Raw genomic sequence first — 10,676 nt, forward strand, 5'->3', positions numbered from 1 at the left:
TCAGTTTCAGGTCTTGTTAGTGGCAGGTGTTGGTATTGCCTTTTCTCCTTCAGAGAATGTACTGGCTGTGGCTTAGGTTAGTGGTCTTATACAAATAGATGATGACCCCACTACATGACCATTTATAGGGCTTTCCTTTGCCCACACAACATAAGCAAGGAGCAGCAACAGGGCCCCAGATAAGTTGAGAAGTTGGCAGGGCTCCTTGGGGGCAGTGCTCTTATGAGCCTAATTTATGTCTTTGGAAACAACTCTGTGGATGAAAATGGCATAAAGATAGCAGATGAGTGCTTTTCCACACTGCCCAGAAGAGGGGTCCATACAGTGTTGTTCACGGTTTCCATTGTAACTTTCAAGGGAAATTTTCACAATGTCCAGAGCCCTGGATGTCTTATAGATGAAGGAGGAGGATGTCCTCAAATTCCTCGCTGCAGGCACCCATTTGGGTGGCACCAATTTGGACTTCCAGATGGAACAGTATATCTACAAAAGGAAGAGTGACGGCATCTATATCATTAATTTGAAGACAACTTGGGAAAAGCTTCTGCTGGCAGCTCGTGCCATTATTGCCATTGAAAATCCAGCTGATGTTAGTGTCATCTCATCCAGGAACACTGGCCAGAGAGTTGTTCTGAAATTTGCTGCTGCCACTGGTGCCACACCTATTGCTGGATGCTTCACCCCGGGCACCTTCACTAACCAGATCCAGGCAGCTTTCAGGGAGCCTCGCCTCTTGGTGGTCACTGATCCTCATGCAGCTCATCAGCCTTTGACTGAAGCATCATATGTTAACCTTCCAACCATTGCACTGTGCAACACAGACTCCCCACTTTGCTATGTGGACATTGCCATTCCATGTAACAACAAGGGAGCTCACTCAGTAGGTCTGATGTGGTGGATGCTGGCCCGAGAAGTCCTGCAGATGCATGGTACCCTCTCCCGTGAGCATCCATGGGAGGTCATGCCTGATCTTTACTTCTACAGAGATCCAGAGGAGATTGAAAAGGAAGAGTAGGCCACAGCTGAGAAGGCAGTGACAAAGGAGGAACTTCAGGGTGAATGGACTGCACCTGCCCTAGAATTCACTGCTGCTCAGCCAGAGGTGGCTGATTGGTCTGAGGGCATCCAAGTACCATCTGTGCCCATTCAGCAGTTCTCTACTGAAGATTGGAGTGCTCAGCCAGCTACTGAGGACTGGTCTGCAGCTCCTACTGCTCAGGCCACTGAAAGGGTAGGAACTACCACAGAGTGGTCCTAAGTTTTACCCAGATGCTCTAATAGTGTTGGAAAAATGCTGATGGAAAATAAACATTGGTTTCTTAACAAAAAAAAAGATAGCAGATGAGTTTGACAATGAACTTGTGTTCTTTTAGTTGCTCAAGTGAATGGAAAAGTATTTTTAAGGATTTTGGACAGATTATCATTATATCTACCAACCCCTGCCTCCTCCCAGACTCTCTGCTACAGTCATATACCAACATCAGTACTGGTTAGTCCTGGAGTTGATTGGCATCCTGCTGCCCTCTGAGTGACCATTAGCCACAGGCTGAAGGTTCCTAGAGCCAGGAATAAATTGATAAAATAAAATAGAAGGTTTTAATGTTAAATCATTTGACTGTACCAGGGACTCTGAAAGCAAGAACTTTCTTTCTTGTGGCTATAGCACCTCTAAGAGTAGTTGCCAAATTATATCTCCACAGGGATTGCTCCCCAGGATCAAGATTAAGGACACTAGGATGGAAGCAATGCTGTTTTAAGTGTTCCTGAGTTCAATGTCCTGGACTGTCTCCCTCAGGATCTGAGGGAATGTGGTGATTGTGGTGGTGGTGGTGGTGGTGGTGGTGGTGGTGGTAGTCTGACTGCATGACACATGTTCCTTCTCATCTCTTCTATGCTAGCTTGCTTGTCCTGTAAGAAGCAGTTGGTTGAAAGCTGGTAGGGTTGATAAGCCCCTTCTTCACTAGAGCTGCTTCCACAGTGGAGTGCTACAAGGATTGGAAGCAGAAAGGGTAATCTGGGAGTTATTGTCATTCAAGGTTCCTCTATTTCCATCTATAATGGATTATAGTTTCAGAAAAAACTGGGAAGACAAATGAAATGATGCACAGTAGAGTGATAACCAGTTCATATTCTAACTTCAACAATTTTAAAAATGAATTTTGAAAGATTTAAGAATCCTGATCAATATAGATTATCAACCATAACTCAGAAAGCTAATGAAGATAATAATGAAGAATATTATTCCACCTCCTGACAAGAAGCCATAGACTAAATTTTCAGAAACATATTTTTGGACATAGTCATTATGAGAATTTGTTTTGCTTGATTATGTATATTTTAATGCAGGGTTGGTCAACTTACTTTTAAAAGTTTTATTGAAACAAAAGACAATATATTTTGATTTGCCATTTTGGTGACATTCTGTAGTAACTCAGCTTCATTTACCAAAGCATTTAAAAAATCATCTGCAGGTTTCAGAAAATTGTCCTGCAGGCCACATGCTGCCTGGGTTGCATTTTGGACAGCCCTGTTTTAAGAGGTTCTCCCTCCAGTAAGGGTTAGCAGAGAAAGGTTTATAATTGAAAAAATAATTAGAAATTTAAAAAAAATAAAAGATGCAGAAATCCTTGAGGAAAAAAAAATCTGATATTTTTGTTTTTGTAGAACTATATTACAAAATAAGAGGACACATAGAAAGAATGGAAGTAAGGTAGAAGGGAATATGTGATGTAACCTGGTCAAGTCAAAGGCTAACAATGAAGGGAAAATGACTCCTGTAGTTTCTAAAGAAGAAAAAAGCCTCCAGGAGAATAGACTAAAAAGAGCAAAGGGCTAGATTGAGAAAGGGAGAAAAGAAGGGGGAAATCTTTTTTTTCAAAGGTGCAAGGGGGTACCACTGATGAATCATACAAAAGAAAAGATAATCTATAAAGGGAGATGGGGGCCTTACAATAGCTATTATTTGCAGGGATTTGATACTTAGAAAGATCAGTCATTCTACTTCTGGAAAAAGGGAACCAAAGTCCAGAAGGCAACTGACACCCAGAAGAGTAGGAGGACATGACCTCAGGAAGAGATTTTGAGGCAAATGGGGAGGGGAAAAAAGAGTATGGGGAAGGCAAAGGTCAGTAGCAAATTGAACAATTAGGGAAAAAGAAAAAAAATTGACCATGGGACAATATACTCTCTTTCACCTGCATGAATTGGTATTTCTAAGAGTGAGATACAACAAAGAGACTTTGGGGCAAAAGCTCTAAGTTAATAACAGAAACTGTTTAAAAGAGAGAATTCAAAACAGGTTTTCAAAACTTTTAATTCCATGAGAAAGACAAAGAACTAAATAAAAATAAGGCCAAGAATCAAAGAATAAAAGTTTAGAATAGAAAGAGAAGATAAATAATGAAGAGAATGAGGAAGAGAAATTCTTTCTAGAAAAAAGCCATAGAAAATCAAAATCTAAAAATTGATGAACAAAACAGTTTCAAGGGGAAAAGAAGGTGGATTCTAAATGAGTATTTAACCGAGAGGAGAAAAAGAAGAGAACTAAATAATTAGGTAATAGCAAGAAAGAAAAATGAACTTATAAGCAAAACACCAAAAACACAAAAAGGAGTGGTTATGTGTGAGAAGAGAACTATTGGGAATAGGAATGCCTCAAAAAAAGAGATTAAGTTAAAATAACCGAAGAGGCACAATTCTATGTTCAGAGCGGAAGGGGAAAATAATAATTTTGGAGGAAAAAACTGAGACAGATTGAGAAAAATGTAAACCAAATCTCACAACTTTGTGAATTAAAAAATCCAATAAAATGAAAAAAATGACAGAATGAATAAGAAAACAAAACCCCATAACCTATTACTTATAAGAAACATTTTTTTAAATAAAGTGATATGTAGAATAAAAATGAGGAGCTGCAGAATACTATGCATCAAGTTGCAATCATACTACTAGACAAAGCAAAAGCAGCCATTCAAAAATAGAAGAAGGGATAAACAAGGAAATGACATGCTAAAAGGGACAATCGATAACAAGTTAATATCAGTATTAAAAATATATTCTTCAAATTCCATTACATCTAAATTAATAAAAAATGAGATAAAAGAACATGTAACAATAGTAACAGATGATTTTAATATCCATCTCAATTCTGGATAAGTCTAAGAGAAAGTTAAATAAAAGGGAAATTATAAAACTGAATAAATTGCTGTAGACACTAGAACTAATGGACTTATGGCACTCTCTAAAAGGACCTGAAAAAGAACATATGTATTTTTCTGTATCACATGGAACTTTTATAAAAATCAAACATGCATAAGATTTAGAGATATTGCAAACAAATTAAAAAGTTATGAATAATAAATGCAACCTTTGTAAGCCATAAATAAATAAAATGAGTAATAAGTTCAGGGACCACAAATAAAAGATTCAAAAGGAAACATAACAATGAAAGCCTAAATAATGAGTGAGTCAAAGAATAACTCATAAAAACAATTAATAACTATGTAAAACAATTTATAATGATGAAACAACATACCAAAATTCTGGGATGCAGCTAAAGCAACCTGAAGAATGAGAGAAATCATATCCCTATAAAAAAAAAACTTTAGCAAAATAAAAAAAAGAGAGATGACTAAAGATTGACTATGCATTAATCAGAAAACTACAATAAGCAAAACAAAAATAAGCACAAAAGACATTAAAAATTAAAGGACAAATATCTAAATATCTAAACTAGAAACAAAAAACTATAGAAATGATAACAAAATTAAAAATTTGTTCTTTGAAAAACCTGATAAATTGATATACCTTTAGTCAAGTTGATTAAAAGGAAGAAAGGAGGAAACCAAACTAATAATGAAGAAATAGGGTGAAATCATAGTAAAAACAAGAAAAAATGAACAATCTGAACCTATTATGCAGTTTTTTGCCAACAAAAAATGAAAATACAAAAGAAATAGAAGTATACTTTAAAGAATATAGACTACTCAAAGTGACACAACAGCAATAGAAATCTTAACCCAATCTCAGAAAATTAAATAGAACTATTCATAAAAGAACTACCAAGTGAACAAATAAACACCTTGACAGGATATATAAATTAGTGAATCCTATCAAACTTTTAGAGAATAATTAGTACCCATATTACATAAATTATTCTCAAAAAAATGAAAACACTCTCACTAGAATCTTTTTAGGAGACTAATACCTAAACCTGGAAAGAGAATTGTAGACTAATAACAATGAATATTGATTCAAAAATTTTAAATAAAATTCTACCAAAGTATAGATTTATCCAAGAAATTTTTCATTATGACTAGATTGGTATGCAAAGGATGCAAGGATGGTTCAACATTAGTAAAACAATAAATATTATTAATCACATTAAAACAAAACCATATGATTTTCATACACACAGAAAATGCCTTTCACAAAGTACAGCTCTCATCTATGGTATAACATTTTGAAAACCTAAAAAAAAATGGACATATAGGAACCTTTAAAATTTTTAAACTCATTTTTTCCAATTACATGTTAATATTTTTTAATTTTGAATACCAAATTCTATCCCTCTCTCCATTCTTATACATGTGCAATCATGTAAAACATTTACATATTATTCATTTTGTAAAAGAAAAACTAGAATGAAAGAAAAATGAATGAAGGAAAAAGAAAATAGTGTTTCAGTCAGTATTCAAACAATATTAGTTCTTTCTCTGGAGGTATATAGTATGCTTCATCATTAGTCTTTTGGGATTATCTGAAAATAGTTAAATCATTTACAATTCTTCATCATACAATATTGCAGTTATTGTGTACAATGTTTTCCTCTTCACTGTGCATCAATTCATGTAAGTCTTTGCAAGTTTTTCTGAAATCATCCTCTTTGTCATTTCTCATACATAATAATATTCCAGATTCCACAACTTGTGTAATAATTCCCAAATTGATGGGCATCCCTTTGATCAAGGACTTTTTTAATGTCATGAAAAGTGTCTATCTAAAACCAAAAACAAAGATCATATGCAATGGGATTACACTAGAACTTTTTCCAGGAACTCTGGAAGTAAAGCAAAGATGCTTATTAATATCAGTAATAAGACAAGAGAAAGAAATTAAAGACATAAATATAATTTAAAAAGAGATAAAACTAAATCTATTTGATGATAATATGAGGGCATACTTGGAAATTCCTAGTGGATCAACAAAGATACTAATTAAATCAATTAATAGTTTCAGCAAAGTACCAGCCTACAATAAATTCTCAAAAAAAATCAACTGCATTACTATGTAATAATAACAAAATCCAAGAACTAATAATAGAAAAGGAAATCCCTTTACAAATAACTACAAAATGCATAAAGTATCTGGGGATCAATCTACCAATGCACACAAAAGACTTGTATGGCTTTAATTATAAAATTCTCCTTAAAAAAATAAAAAATAACTTAAATATCTGAGGTTTATTTAGTGCTTATGGCTGGAGCATGATAATGTAGTTGAAATTACAATGATACCAAAGCTAATTTACACTTTTAATGCTACACTAAATCAAACTATCGAAGGGGTACTTTATAAAACTTGATAAAAATAATAACAAAATTTCTTTTAAAAATATCTAAAATAACAAGGGAAATTATGGAAAAGGGATGGATATGAGAAGGGTAATAGCATTTTCAGACCTCAAACTATATTATAAAGCAACAATTATCGAAACCATATGGTATTAGTTAAAAAATACATAGTTCAATGGAATAGACTAGACAAGGGAGAATCAGAAGCAATGAAACTCAATAACCCAGTATTTAGTAAAGTGAAAAATATAAATTATTTAGGAAAAAACTTCCTATTTGATTTAAAAAAATACTGCTGAGAAAATGGGAAAATATTGTGGCAGAAATCAGACTTAGACCAACATTTTGTGTCATATTCCATTTTTTTATTTTAAGTGGATACATGATCTCAATAATAAAGTAGAGCTATTAAAAAAAAATTGACAATTGTCCTTCATTCTCAAAGAAGACAATGGCATCAGGGAGGTGATGCCATGACAAGCACATGTACTGGGTGAGAGATTCTGTACAGAGGCTCCTCCACAGCTTTCTGGGTTCAGTGGCCAGCTATGGTTCAGGACAATGGGAGATGACCTTGAATTCGAGGCAATCAAGGTTAAGTGACTTGCCCAAGGTCCCACAGCTAGTAAGTGTTAATTAAGTATCTGAAGCTGGATTTGAACCCTCCTCATGACTCCAGGGCTGGTGGTGCTCTACCTACTGTACCACCTAGTTGCCCAATATTTAAAAAAAATTAGTAGAGAAGCAAATTCTATACTTCCCACAGCTATGAGCAAGAGAGATATTCTTAACCAAACAAGAAATAGAGGCAATTGCAAAAAAATAAAATAGCTATCTTGTATTACATGAAATTGAAGATTCACATGAATACATTCTCTATAACAAGTCTTAGCGAGTTGTCTAGAACATTAAATAGTGAGTCATACATTCAATATGCATCAAGAGCAAAATTTTAACGCAGGTCTTCTTCTGTCATCTCTCTGTCCACTATAGCACATGACCTCTATTGATATATGCACACAAATTATTACTAGCTTCACTTTTAATACAGTCATCATAAATGATGCTCTTTACAACCAATACCCAATTACTAATAGATCTGATTGCCTCACTTCTAGATTATCCAGGTCTTTTGTTTCTCTCACTACTTTCTTCTTAACCTGATTATACTCCTTGGTTACACTGATCAATATCACTCAGATTAATGACTTCAGTGAAGTTTCTCAATTCCAGGAAGCATGCCCTATTATTCCCGACTTCCAAGAATAATCCACGGTTCTAAAAATAAAGTCACAGTCAAGTCCAAGAATCTGGGGTGCTGCCCCCTTCCACTCCACTAAGGACCCTCCCCCCACAGGACTGACCAGTCCTAGGGAATTTGACCATTCTTCCTATGTAACAGGAGATTGGCCACTAAATTCAACCCTTTATGAACATGATAGAGTACAGCTAAGGGGGAGATGTCAACCAGGCTCTGGAATAGCCAACCCACAGAGTACTTATTCATGGTTGGGCATGCATAGGAGATAACGAAACCCCACTTAGCAACTTAGTAATAATAGCTATATGACCAGGTGGGAAATGTGTTACTAGTTTTTTACCATATTGCTCTAGGGAGAAGATTAAAGAGTGTTCCTGTGTTCTGCAGCCTGAACTAGAAGGAAACCCCCAAGAGTGAATTACTCCCAGTTAAAGGTCTACAGAATTATTGGATCTTCCAATTTAATAAGAATATTGCTTCATCATCCTTGAAGTTCGCCCCAGTTCTGAGTCACACATTGTGTCCAAAAATAGCCATCATCCCAAGTGTACTGAAGTACCCAACTATAAATCAGGCAGAGAAACTCTGAATGATACACACAAACATAAAAACATCTTTATCATCAGATTTATATCAATAAAGGCTATTTATTAAATGCCTATTGTGTGGGATAAAAATACACTTAAAATAATAGACTTTTCTGAGAAAAAAAATGTTTATTTTGGCTTTTCTCGAGAAAAGGGCACACTCCAAGTGTCACAAAGGTAATGAAGATAAAGGAGCTGCCCCAAGGTGACAGTTAAGCAAGATTATATGGCCTAGCAGGATTCCCCCCTCCCTAGCTCCCTCTCTTCCAACCTGATTGGTTAAGGTTTTCAGAGTTACAATATTTACGTAAAAAAATCTACAGTAACAAAGAGAACAATAAAATGTTTTCGTAGAATATTACCTCACCATCCAGATGGTGAGGATATCAGAAGATTTCTAATGACCTTTTGTTGTCTATCTAAATGAATTAATGTCAGAGTATGCAAGGTCTTCTAAGAAAATCTACTATCTTCTTAGCTTAGTACTTATCATCAAACAAGGGGAGGCAGTCTACTGTTCTCCCCCTGGAAAAAGTCCAGTTCCCCCCCCAACAGAATCTGGAGGGTGCCTGGCTTGGAATGAAAAGACTCTCCCTCTTTTTTCTAAGAACGGTCTAAGAGTAATAGTCTGTCTTTGTTTTAATGATTTTTAACCCTGAGAGGACTTCACTAGGAATATTAACTCTTAAGAGGGAATTTTCCACTCACTGCTATGTGCTAGTCACTATACTAAGTGCTGGGGGAAGGGGGGGAATACAAAAACAAAAGGCCAAAAGACAGACCTGCCTTCAAGGAGCTTACAACCTAATGGGGAGAGAAAAGGTAAAAAATATATTCAAAGTAAGAAATGCAGGATAAATAAAAAATAATTAACAGAGAGAAGACACTGGAATTAGGAGAGGTTGGAAAAGGCTTCCTGTAGAATGTGGGGTTTTAGTTGGATCGTAAAGAAAACCAGGGAGATCAGTAGCTGAAGTAGGGGAAGGAGAACATTACAAGAATGGGAGACATCAAAGAAAGAATACCCAGAACCAAGGAGTGAAATGTCTTATTATGGAATAGTTAGGAAGCCAGTGCTACTGGACAGAAGAGTAAATTCTGGGGAGTAAAGGTGTAAGGAGACTTGAAAGGGAATTAGGTTATGAAGGTCTCTGAATGTCAAAAAAGAATAGATTTTATTTGATCTTGGTAACAGGAAGCCTGTGGGATAAGTTGTGTATGAGGCTAACATGATCAGACCTATGTTTTAGGAAAATCACCTTAGTGGTTGAATGGAGGATGGATTAGAATAGGAAGGAATTTGAGCAGGCAGACCCACCAACAAGTTATTGCAATAATTCAGGCATGTGATAATGAGGGCCTGCACCAGAATGAAGGCAGTGCAAGAGGAGAGAAGTGGGCATATCTGAGATATGTCAAGAGGTCTTGGCAACAAATTGGATATGGAGGAATAAGAGATAGTGAAGATATCCAGGATAACTCCTAGGTTGCTAAGCTTAGAGTTCTGTTTTTGGAAATATTGAGTTTAAGATGTCTAATAGATATCCAGTTAGAGATGTCTGAAAATTAGTTGAAGATAAAAGATTGGAAATCAGTAGAAAAATTGAGGCAGGAAAGTAAATTTGAGAATCATTAGCATAGAGATGGTAATTAAATATGTGATGAGATCGCCAAGTGGAGTAATACAGAAAAAAAGGGAATCCATGACAAAACCATAATGAATACTTATGGTTAGAAAACATGATCTGGAGATCGACCTAGTAAAGAAGACAGAGAAGGAGTAGTCAGGTAGAAGAAACAAAAGAAGGTAGTGTCCTGAAAATATGTAGAGAAAAGAGTATCAAGGAGGGGAAAGTGATAAACAGTGTCAAAGGCTGCAAAGATGTCAAGGAGAATGAGAATTGAGAAAAGGTCAATGGATTTAACAGTTAGAGGTTATTAGTAAGTTTGGAAAGAGCAGTTTCAGTGAAATGATAAAGTCAAAAGCCAGACTGTAAGGAGTTGAGAGTGAGAGTTTGTCTACAAAGAATAAAAGAGATGTGGGAGAACAGGAATGAACAGATAAGGATAGAGGAAAAATGTGCATGTATATAGGCAGTAGAAAATGAGCATATGGAAAAGGAGAGATTGAAAAAAAGTGAAAAAGTGGAGATGACAGAGGGAGTAATCTCTAAGATAACATGGGATCACTTGAACAAGTAGAGATAATAATCTTGTTAAGGAGTAAAGTCATTTCACCATATGAGACAGGGGTGA

At 35.6% G+C, this 10,676-nt stretch overlaps 1 pseudogene; it reads left to right on the top strand.

Annotated features, from left to right (window-relative positions):
- The first annotated feature begins 397 nt into the window (after window positions 1-397).
- On the top strand, window positions 398-1,258 carry LOC141514586 (small ribosomal subunit protein uS2 pseudogene; annotated as a pseudogene).
- Window positions 1,259-10,676: the final 9,418 nt, after the last annotated feature.

The sequence above is a fragment of the Macrotis lagotis genome, chromosome 1 (assembly GCF_037893015.1).
Source record: "Macrotis lagotis isolate mMagLag1 chromosome 1, bilby.v1.9.chrom.fasta, whole genome shotgun sequence".
Lineage (NCBI taxonomy): Eukaryota > Metazoa > Chordata > Mammalia > Peramelemorphia > Peramelidae > Macrotis > Macrotis lagotis.